The following is a 12,276-nucleotide window of genomic DNA, read 5'->3' as shown; positions in this document are numbered from 1 at the left end:
TTTGTATTTTGATGTGTGTTTGTGGTTTTGGTGCGTGTTTGTATTTAGGTGCGTGTTTGTGTTTATTTGCGTGTTCATGTTTTGGATGCGTGTTTGTGTTTTGGGTGCGTGTTTGTGTTTTTGGTGCGTGTTTGTAGGCACGTGTTTGTATTTAGGTGCGTATTTGTATTTAGGTGTCTGTGTTTAGTTGCGTGTTTATGTTTTAGGTGCGTGTTTGTGTTTAGTTGCGTGTTTGTATTTAGGTGCGTGTTTGTATTTAGTTGCGTGTTTGTGTTTAGAAGCGTGTTTATATTTGGGTGCGTGTTTGTGTTTAGTTGCGTGTTTGTATTTTGGTGCGTGTTTGTATTTTGGTGCGTGTTTGTGTTTAGGTGCGTGTTTGTGTTTAGTTGCGTGTTTGTATTTTGGTGCGTGTTTGTGTTTAGTTGCGTGTTTGTATTGCCTGATTTTCTCAAAATTACACGCGGCGAACCCTTCATGAAAGGTACCGCCGCGCTTTCTGCACCCCGTTTACTTGATTCTTATGGGTGAATAGCATTGCGGCGTATCGTTTGGCGCGGCCGTACCTTTCGACAGTCATTCGCCGCGTGAAGTTTTGTGCAATTACCCATTTGCTAACACTACAAACGCCGCGCAGTGTATCATATCCAGAAAATCTGACAATATTTTGGTGCGTTTTTGTGTTTTGGGTGCGTGTTTGTGTTTAGGTGTATGTTTATGTTTTGGCATAATTTCCGTATCACCAAACGTGGTACGATCATTTAGTTCAAGTTTAACTCATTTTTTCAGAAGCCGAGTTTAAAAATGTGATTAAATAGCCAATAGTTTTTACTCATAAATTTGGTATATCAAGTATTTTATTAAATAAATATTTATTATAAATGAGTCGAATTCGAACTAAATGATCGCACCATGCCGAAACTGTGTGAGAGAAAGCAGCATGCAGCATGAGAACAAATGATGCCGGTTTTTACTGTTTAGCATTTTTACAAACAAGACCAAAATCATTTTCGAAGCTGGCTAAACTTAACAATAATGTGTTAATTCCAAGGAATGTAATTGTCGCTGAAAAATGCTAAAAAAAAGCGACAAAAGAGAATAGCGATAACTCTTTGTCCCCATCTGCAGAGGATAAAGACATTGTTGCGTTCCATTTTATTTGCAACAAACATGGAGAGGTAATTGTTGTGAACTTTTCAAACTGCGATAACTTGTATAAGGCTATCTGACGTTTAATCATCTTTCTCTTGCACGCGCACGTAAAGGATAGGATTTGTTTTCATACGGAAACGCTTCGGAACAAACCCTAAATCCCGCCTGTGCGCGTGCAAGAGAAAGATGATAAACGTCAGATAGCCTTATATTTCAGAAGTAAAACGCAAATCATGTCAACAGATGGTTAAGTTTATGTCTAACCTATGATAACTGGTAGGGGAAGTGGGGGTAGCACGCCCATAGGGGTTAAAACGCGCCACCCCTGAATAAGGTTAAATATCCCCATTTTGATTATTTTCAATAGTCTATACGATAAAGCAATGAAGAATATTGCCATTGGATACATATATTTCATGATTTTTCTCTAGTTATACATGAAAAACTCGAAAAAACGATTTTTGCGTGTTTTGATGCAATTCTAGCTCGGTGGAATTTAGTCTTTCTGTCGCTGTTATACATTGATAAATTAATAATTGAGCCATGAGCCATGCTGCTTACTCGTGTTTTTTATGTTCCACACGAAATCGTCGTCAAAAATGGTTTTAAAACGATTTTATGGGCCTTCAAACTTCTGAGGTCGGTGTGGGGCATTACGCCCATGCTCATTTCGTATGACCGAAACAGCTGAAACATTCGGTTAATTGCCTTAATGGAGGCAATTAAAATGAAAATCAGTACGATAAGTACATGCGCGTTTTAACCCATCCACTGGCGCATCTCACCCCGCATGGTTTCAAAATCATTTTATTTCGGGTGCTTTTTAAAAATCAAATTTCTGTGCAATAAAATGGACAATTAGATATCTGTTATCGGTAGTCAGTCGCAGATATGCTGTTCTTCAGTATGCGCTGATGAAAACTGGCTGAAATGGTGGTTTTCATTGATAAAAATGGCATTTTCCTTAACGTGGGGGTCCTACCCCCAGTTCCCCTACTAAATAATTTAACCAAAAACATCATCAGAAACCGACTACATCTCAAAATGCGTGGCAGGCGATCATGGTCCTATTCTGTTGCAGTTTGGGACAAACGCTTATTGCGAGTTGAGTTTGTCCCAACATTTACAAGAGAGGATAATGTTGTTGTCATTGGCAATGTTGTTATTTTACATTCCTTGGTTAATTCTAAAAATATGAGATCTGCATATTTTCTTGTTTTGTTTCTATTCTCCAAGGTATTTTCGTATAAATATATGTATATGTATTTCGACTCTTAATTGAACATTTCTACAGTGTTTTTCGAATAGTCGGAAATCGTTAATTTATTATTTTTATGTATCGCAACGGTATAGATGTTTAAAAATATGGCTAAAAATTCATTTTTAATTAATGAAATGGTTGTGAACAACAAATAACTACCTTTATTTAGTAATCGTTTCATTCTTAATACCATGCTCCTATATCAATAACATTCGCAACAATTTATGAATTCATGGAGCGGTAACCCTATATAATATTTTTTGTGTATTCATTCAGGATTGTTACGGGGACCTTGAAATATTTTCCACGCCAGCCAAAACCAGATCCGCGCCATTTACGCGGCCTGAACATACATCCGCACGACCCAGAACTAAATTAGTGCCAAATACACACGAGATGTCATTTTTTATCACTAAAATTGTGAATGTTTTTACTTGAAGTTCATTATATAAAAAACGATTTTTAATACCATCAAATATGTATAGTAGATTAACTATATAGTTCACTTCGTGAATCTCACCACTTTAGGCAACGGACAGCATCTTGCGTCTCAAAAGGCCCAAAAGCGATAGTCAAGGGGGGTCCGCGACGTTAGGCATAAGTACGTTAGGCATGATGGACGTTAGGCATAATATACGTTGTGCATAATGGACGTTTGGCATAATTCTGCCTTCTTTATGTCATAGGCTGTTCTTTGGAAAAATTACACAAATTAAACAGTTGTTAACAATTTGAATTACATTTTTCAAAACTTTATTTCCAAACTCAGAAATCAAAACACGATTTCTAGCATATTAGGATTACCACTCCTTAAATTTGTTCTTAAAAGTTAATTTGTTTCTTTTTAATGCTTTTTTTTTATTCACTTTTTATTAATTCACATGTTATTAATAAAGGAACAACTACCTTATTTTGACATGGTCTATTGCATATTATGTACATCATTATAATTTGCCACTCTATGCACACATGATGATGATGATGATGATGATGATGATACTACCATCTATTGTAGCAAGGCACCTGCCGATAGCACTGGCCATATCTGACAAACGATTTGATCATGATTATATTATTGTTTGTATTTCATCAAACTCCTGTATGAAGGGCCAAAAATGGGTGGGGTGGTTCCATAAGCAGATACACTTATGCGAATCCACGGGATGAATAGAGAATCTCCTTCCAGAAGAAAGTTCGTACATACAATAACATAATCTAGCCCTCGTTTCCCAGATTGACCCAATAGATGGGGAGAAGAGCCCGCCCTTTATCCACGAGATGTTAACAACAGGAAGTTGGCGATTCCACTCTTCCTATCCAAATCGCTTCAATCGGGTGCCCTGATGGTTATTTTTTATATGGTATATAATCATATAGTTTCAATATAATTTAGCAAATATATGTATATAATGGAATTCTCTCACCAAGGTTCAATTTGCATGTCCTGGATGAGGGAGGACCTTTCTTCAACACCAGCTAGTTTTTGATTAATGCTGTCTTCAGAGATACCAATAGTTCGTCATAAAATGTCCTGGTTTAACTCAGGGAATATTCATCCTTCTGGTTCAATTTGCCACTCTATGCACACATGTACCAAAATTAATTGAACTGAATCTAAACAAATCGCCATTAGAATGACAACCCTTCGCTTTGAAGATATGGTGACTGTTTTGCATGTTCTTTATATTATTGTTATTGGATTTTTTAGTTAAAATTTAATGCCTAAGCCCCTACAACAATAAATTATGTAATTTGTCTAGATTATGAATTGAAAGACAAACTTGCATAGAGTTTGAGCACTATAATAAACATTCAAGCGCGCGTGCATAAACACATACGCGCGCACAAACAAACACACACGCGCGGATACACAAACATACACGTGGCACACACAAACACACCCAAACACGGGCACACACACGCTCGCACACCAAACCGAACACACACACAACCATCATCTCTATTCGTCAATTGGTATTAACCACAATGAGTCTCCGGGCCTTCTATTAAAAAATCGTCTTTGAAGTGAATATATAGCCTTCTCATTACTCCTTGGTGTACGAAAAAGGCAAACATGTATAAACATTGATTTCAAACGTAAATTATATTCTCAACATTAACTTCAACACATTTATTCTCAAATACATAAGATCCATAATTTTATTTATTTAATTTTCACCCGAAACTAAACCCGCTCCATATGCGCAAAATCCGCGCAGTCGTAACAATCCTGAACTACATACTCCCGAACTAGTGATCAACTTAATTTGTAAAAAACTCTTGAACAAAGTAAAAAAATCTACCCCCGAAATTTAATAATATGCAATTAAATAACATGTTGATAGTAATTCCCAATATATACAAATATTTAAAAACAATTATGTCTCCCCCCTCTCGGATTTTTTTGCCCAAAAATTATATTTTGAGAGGGCAACAACAAAAAATTTGGATGATTTTGAGGATTTTCAAAACATTCTTTAACAAATCAGAGGAGTTTTATTGATTTTTTCATTTTATTATTTTTTATCATCCCCCCCCCTTTGCCTTTCGGAGACCAGTAGGACATAATTTGAATTAAGTATTTGTAACGGCCTAATTTGACAAATACTATAGTTTTTTTTCCTTAATTCATGCACAAATTTTTACGTACTTCTTGATAACTAGTTGAAGTGTTTATCGGCTATGCAGTCTGATTCTGATTGGATCAGAATTAATATAGCGTTTTAGCTGGTTATCAGACTGCATAGCCGATAAACACTTTAACTAGTTAATTACAGTCGATAACCACCTCCACTTCTTGATAACTACCAGAAATGGCCAAAACTTGACATCTACATTGTGGAAGAAACAAAAACTAATCTTATTGGATTACTTATATGAGCAAAAATTCCTCACTCGTGAGTGAGCAAAACCACGTTTGCTCAGTTGTGAGTACTCACAGATCGTGAGTAACTCACGCGTGAGTACTCACGGAAAAAATGAGGAATGAGTGAGGAATTTTTACTCATATGAGTGAGTTTCTCAACACTGTAAACTGAGCTGCCAGCGCCAGAAGGCATTTTGCCTCATGAGTTTTCCGACAAAGAAATATCATCACGTTTTTGAAATATTATTATTATCAATATGAATGAAATTTTCTACTATTTTAAAATACCATCAGCTAGCTATATTGTTTAACTGTTGCATGGGGTAAAAATACCCATGAAAATCGTTATAGTTAAGACATTGAAGCTAACTAGCATATTGCCCCTCTTTCCCCTATTCACAGCCAAGACAATTAGCTTATGACCATCTACCAACTTTGCATACCAGATGAATTTCTGCAGTTTTCATCCTAAATCAAATCCACTACCTCCATCTTAGAAAAACTGTATCTTTACCAACTAGACTATATATGGGTTAAGAAATATTCGTTATGGGAGGTGGATTTATCTGAGGCTGGTGTTGCTGCATATTTGTCTCAGACGACATGACAACTCGGTGCCGCAGCTGTAAGGATAATCCGCAATTATTACACAACCGTTCGTTGCATTATCAATCTGACCAGTACTTACTTCTCTTTGGACGCGGCACTGCTTCAGTGGACGAATATCCTCACTTATGGTTTTCTCATGTCAACTGATTTGCATCAAATGCATTTCAGGAAGATTTTGTTAATTGCTTACGCAAAATTCCTTTCAATATAACTAAACTTATAGTATGATCTATGTACAAATAATAAAATCAACAGGATTACTTATAAATATTTTGAGCAATTTCAATGTCACGTTTATAAAATGAGATTCAAATATATTGGTAATAATGTTAATCATAGAACTTAAAGTGAAATTTCACGTAGAAAAAAATGGGTGCAATATTATTCATCAAAATTTAACATTTTCCCAAAAAAATCAGAGCAGTGGCGTAGCCAGAAAATTTGGGGGGGGGGGGGTGTGGGTTTCTGCTATTATACATTTATACTGCCGCTAACCGCAAGTCGAGCACATCTGTATATGGGCCTCCATATACAGATGTGCTCGACTTGCGGTTAGCGGCAGTATACTTATGAGGAAATCCAATACTAATCCAAATTTAATTTTCCAGCCTTTGAATTAATTCCGAAAAAGGAGAAAACAGAGCAACGTAGTATAATCATTATTCTATATATTGCGTTATTCATGAAAATCAGACGATCTCGGTGGTCTAGTGGATACCGCTTCTGACTTATAAGCAGGAGGACGTGGGTTCAATTCCAGGCTCGTCCCTTTCCTACTTTGTATTTCTATCTAAGTTCCCTCTGTGCTTCACGTTCTACCAAAACGATTCCTACTGTTATAACCTTCAACACTAACAAATCCAAAAATCTCCCGTGGCACCTATGAGAGGTCGTAGAGTTCTCTGCATCTTTCTTAAGGTCTGAGGGAAGCTCTCTCACGGTAGAGCGCTTTTTTCGTACTAAAATGTCTATAACTCGGAATTGGGAACGAATTTCGCTAATCCCAACTGACAATCTCTTTGAAATTTATCAAGGAATGTTCCAACAAAATTTCATGGACCTACTATTTTCCAAATTTGAATTAAGCTCTTAATACTGAATTATTGTAGAACTGAAATTTTCGCTTCTCAGTACCTCTCTCCGATGATTTGAGGCACAAAAAAAAACGAATTTCGCAAAACCCAACTGACAAAAGCTTTGAATTTTTCCAACGATCATTTTGATGTAATAAAAAGTATATGTCACCGCAATAAATTTTGAAGGAAGCTCTTTTTACTTCAACCAAGTTTTTTAAATTCCATACAAAAGTTACCATTTCGGGAGAGCAGCCAACAGCATATTTTCTTGTGGCGCACGGCAGGAAAGGAGCGATGAGAGCGGTAGAAAGACTGTCAACTTTGTATCTAGCGTGACACTAGAAAAAAGCGTATTCCTATTTGTGAACACGAGGATACCAAATATATAAATTGAAATCAAATATAGGAATGATATCAGATAAACAATTGAAAATAAATAAGACAAATAAGACAAATAAAACAAATAAGACAAATAAAACAAATAAGACAAATAAAACAAATAAGCAAAATAAAACAAATAACACAAATAAAGCAAATAAGACATATAGGACAAATAAGACAAACAAGTTCCTTCCGGAATTCCTCCGGAAGTTCCTCCGCAAATTCCTCCCGGAAGTTCCTCTAGGAATTCCTCCGGAAGTTCCTCTAGGAATTCCTCCGGAAGTTCCTCTAGGATTTCTTCCGGAAGTTCCTCCAGGAATTCCTTCCGGAAGTTCCTCCAGGAATTCCTTCCGGAAGTTCCTCCAGGAATTCCTTCGGAAGTTCCTCCAGGAATTCCTTCGGAAGTTCGTCCAGAAATTTCTTCGGAAGTTCCTCCAGGAATTCCTTCGGAAGTTCCTCCAGGAATTCCTTCAGAAGTTCCTCCAGGAATTCCTTCGGAAGTTCCTCCAGGAATTCCTTCGGAAGTTCCTCCAGGAATTCCTTCGGAAGTTCCTCCAGGAATTCCTTCGGAAGTTCCTCCAGGAATTCCTTGGAAATTCCTCCGGAAGTTTCTCCAGGAATTCCTTAGGAATTCCTTCGGAATTTCCTCCAAGAATGCCTTCGGAAGTTCCTCCAGGAATTCCTTCAGAAGTTCCTCCAGGAATTCCTTCGGAAGTTCTTCCAGGAATTCTTTCGGAAGTTCCTTCGGGAATTCCTCTGGAAGTTCCTTCGGGAATTCCTCCGGAAGTTCCTTCGGGAATTCCTCCGGAAGTTTCTTCGGGAATTTCTCCGGAAGTTCCTTCGGGAATTCCTCCGGAAGTTCCTTCGGGAATTCTCCGAAGTTCCTTCGAATTCCTCTGGAAGTTCCTTCGGGAATTCCTCCGGAAGTTCCTTCGGGAATTCCTCCGGAAGTTCCCTCGGGAATTATTTGTCTTATTTGTCTTATTTGTCTCATTTACAGCAGTACCACTGATATCACTCAAATACATTTCACAGCTTGTGTGGATACCTTGTACAGAAATCCTCTCACGATATTTTCTAATGTTGTTCTAGAAACGGCTCATGTTTTGATTTTCCAAAACCAGCTGGAGTTTGTTTATTTTGATTTCCTCATTGCGTGATTGGTCGGCGCTGCTGCTGTTCTCTCGCCGAACCACTGCATGAGTGATAAATTTCTTCCCCATTGTTGCCAATTCCTTTTGTTCTTCGTTTACGGCAAATTCTCAAGCAATTGTAAACTGCATAATGATGAAATAATTTTGGCGACACTGACAGCGTCATTCTGGCGGGCTGAATTGGGCAATTTTCTCTCTCAGAGAGTGCTACCACGTGCTTTTTTTAACGGAAAACCCTTCCCTCAGACCTTAATTTCCACTCCGGGTGGCTTAATACCCGGCATATAGGCAATTAACTTTGAATGTAGTTGGCTAAATAGCTTTGGCTTGGCTGAATAGCGAGATTGATCAATATGAAAGTTCTATTATTTCGCTACCCGATAGAAACGATTGATCTATTAAAATATTTTAATTCATGAGCCATATACACCTACGAAATAAAAAATGTGCTCAAGTGTTCGGAATATGGATCGAAACGGTATTTATTGTACTTGCCACACAAGCAGTGGCGTAGCCAGATAATTAGTAGGGGGGGGGGGGGGGGGGGGGTTCTGATCTTTTTTTTCCAAAAAAAAAAATTCTTCTAAAAAATTTGTCTCGGGGGGAGACGGGTTATGCCCAAAACCACCCCCGTGGCTACGCCACTGCACACAAGATGCTCAAAATAATCCACACTTTAATGGTACGTGGAAAATCAAGTAGATAGCTTGACATGAACTTCTTGGCGGTTTCATCTGACGAAGGTAGCTATTATTGAACATCAGATAGCATCCAAACAAACATCCCGTCGCTATTACTCTTATTGCTTCATCACTTCTACGTGAAAATCACGTACACGTCTGAAGTTCATTTTGACACCAGATGCCGTCATTCACTCTAAATAATTACTTCGTAATTGGTGACTTCAACGACAATGGCACAGCAAATGCTGGGTAAAGCGTACCATTGGTACTTCGCGTACCTGAAGGAATAAAATAGACCCCATCTCGCGGTCCTTAGCCTCTTACCCAGCAACTCCTATCCCTACCTCCCCGCGGTGCTGGCCGGTATACGAGCAACCTTAGGGAAGATCGGGTAACCAACCCCGGTGGGAACTATGGTCGTATGCTGACAGGGAAGGGGGGTTTGCTCCTTCCCGGAGGTGCAAATCGTATTGAGCGTCTGTTCTCCATGTCAGGATCGGCTCACAACAGCGTCTGTTCTCCATGTTAGGGGCGGATGATCATCGTCCGAGTGCCAGCGAGGGACTCTAAGTGAAACTGTGCACCATGGTCCACCGGAAATAAGGAGGAATGGTCCTCCGGAAATTTAGGGGGTTTGGTGTCAGGCCCTGCAAGCCAGCCTTTAAAAAATCATAAGCAACGAACAATCAACAAGAGAGTACGGACCGGAACCATCGGCGAAGACCACTGCGACGAAAAGGACTAGCGATTGGAAACTCGGTTCGTGGAACTGCAAATCTCTCAACTTCATCGGGAGCACGCATACTCGTCGATGTGCTCAAGGACCATGGATTCGACATCGTAGCGCTGCAGGAGGTTTGTTGGAAGGGATCAATGGTGCGAACGTTTAGAGGTAATCATACCATCTACCAGAGCTGCGGCAACACACACGAGCTGGGAACAGCTTTCATAGTGATGGGCGATATGCAAAGGCGCGTGATCGGGTGGTGGCCGATCAATGAGAGAATGTGCAGGTTGAGAATCAAAGGCCGGTTCTTCAACTTCAGCTTATTCGACTTCCATAGCCAACACTCAGGAAGCAGTGATGATCAGGGTAGAAATATTTCACAGTCAATGCAGTGAAAAACATGGATCTCAGTATAATCTGCAGTCGCCTTCATCGCCGCCGTGGTGAGTGCGACTGGGTGCAGCCGAAAAATCATTTCCAACACCGTCTGTTCAATTTCGCATTCAGCCACTCACAAGTCGCTCTGACAGGCTGCTCAGTTCACGCCTCACCGTATGACTGTGAGTGGCCCATTTAAACGCGTGGTGAATTTTTTCAATTTGCTGGGTGAATGTGTACATTTTGCTGTGGTAAATTTCATCTTCGCGGCGCAGTGGGTGATGTGAGTTCTGTTGCTTACCTTTCTGCCTCTCCGGGAATGTGAGGTTGATTTCAAAGCAGGAAGAAAATAAAAACATGATATAAAAAAACATCACCTTCATCCAGTACTGCCGAAAATTTACAACCCTGCTGATGATGCTAAGGACGCATTCTACGCGCAGCTGGAACGTGAGTACGACAGCTGCCCAAGCCACGACGTCAAAATCATCATAGGAGATTTGAACGCTCAGGTTGGCCAAGAGGAGGAGTTTAGACCGACTATTGGAAAGTTCAGCGCTCACCGGCTGACGAACGAAAACGGCCTACGACTAATTGATTTCGCCGCCTCCAAGAATATGGCCATTCGTAGCACCTACTTCCAACACAGCCTCCCGTATCGGTACACCTGGAGATCACCACTGCAGACAGAATCACAAATCGACCACGTTCTGATTGATGGACGGCACTTCTCCGACATTATCGACGTCAGGACATATCGTGGCGCTAACATCGACTCTGACCACTATCTGGTGATGGTTAAACTGCGCCCAAAACTATCCGTCATCAACAATGTTCGGTACCGACGACCGCCGCGGTACGACCTAGAGCGACTGAAGCAACCTGATGTCGCCACTGCATACGCGCAGCATCTCGAGGCAGCGTTGCCGGAAGAGGGTGAGCTCGATGGGGCCCCTCTTGAGGACTGCTGGAGTACAGTTAAAGCAGCCATTAACGACGCAGCGGAGAACAACGTCGGGTATATGGGTCGAAGTCGACGGAACGATTGGTTCGACGAAGAGTGCAGACAGATTCTGGAGGAGAAGGACGCAGCGCGGGCGGTCGCGCTGCAGCAAGGTACCCGGCAGAACGTGGAACGTTATAGACGGAAGCGGAGACAGCAGACCCGCCTTTTTCGGGAGAAGAAACGCCGCCTGGAAGAAGCGGAGTGCGAGGAGATGGAACAGCTGTGCCGTTCTCAAGATACACGCAAGTTCTATCAGAAGCTCAACGCATCCCGCAAAGGCTTCGTACCGGGATAAGGATGGGAGCATCTTGACGGACGAACGTGTGGTGATCGAAAGGTGGAAGCAGCACTACGAGGAACATCTGAATGGCGCTGAGAGTACAGGCAGTGAAAGTCAAGGCAGCGGAGGAGATGACTACGTCAGTTCAGCGGACGATGGAAGCCAACCAGCCCCCACCTTGAGGGAAGTTGAGGATGCCATTCAACAGCTAAAGACCAATAAAGCAGCTGGTAAGGATGGTATTGGGGCTGAGCTCATCAAGCTGGCCACTTGCCTGCACAAACTGATAGTCAGAATCTGGGAAACCGAACAGCTACCGGAGAAGTGGAAGGAAGGGGTTATATGCCCCATCTACAAGAAAGGAGACAAACTGGAGTGTGAGAACTTTCGAGCGATCACCATCCTTAATGCTGCCTACAAAGTGATATCCCAGATCATCTTCCGTCGTCTGTCACCATTAGTGAACGAGTTCGTGGGAAGTTATCAAGCCGGCTTCGTTGACGGCCGCTCGACAACGGACCAGATCTTTACTGTACGGCAAATCCTTCAAAAATGCCGTGAATACCAGGTCCCAACGCACCATCTGTTCGTTGATTTCAAGGCGGCATACGACAGTATAGACCGTGTAGAGCTATGGAAAATTATGGACGAGAACAGCTTCCCTGGGAAGCTTACCAGACTGATCAAAGCAACGGTGGATGGTGTG

The sequence above is a fragment of the Armigeres subalbatus genome, chromosome 2 (assembly GCF_024139115.2).
Source record: "Armigeres subalbatus isolate Guangzhou_Male chromosome 2, GZ_Asu_2, whole genome shotgun sequence".
NCBI classification, from domain to species: Eukaryota; Metazoa; Arthropoda; class Insecta; order Diptera; family Culicidae; genus Armigeres; species Armigeres subalbatus.
Note: the sequence above shows the minus strand (reverse complement) of the source record.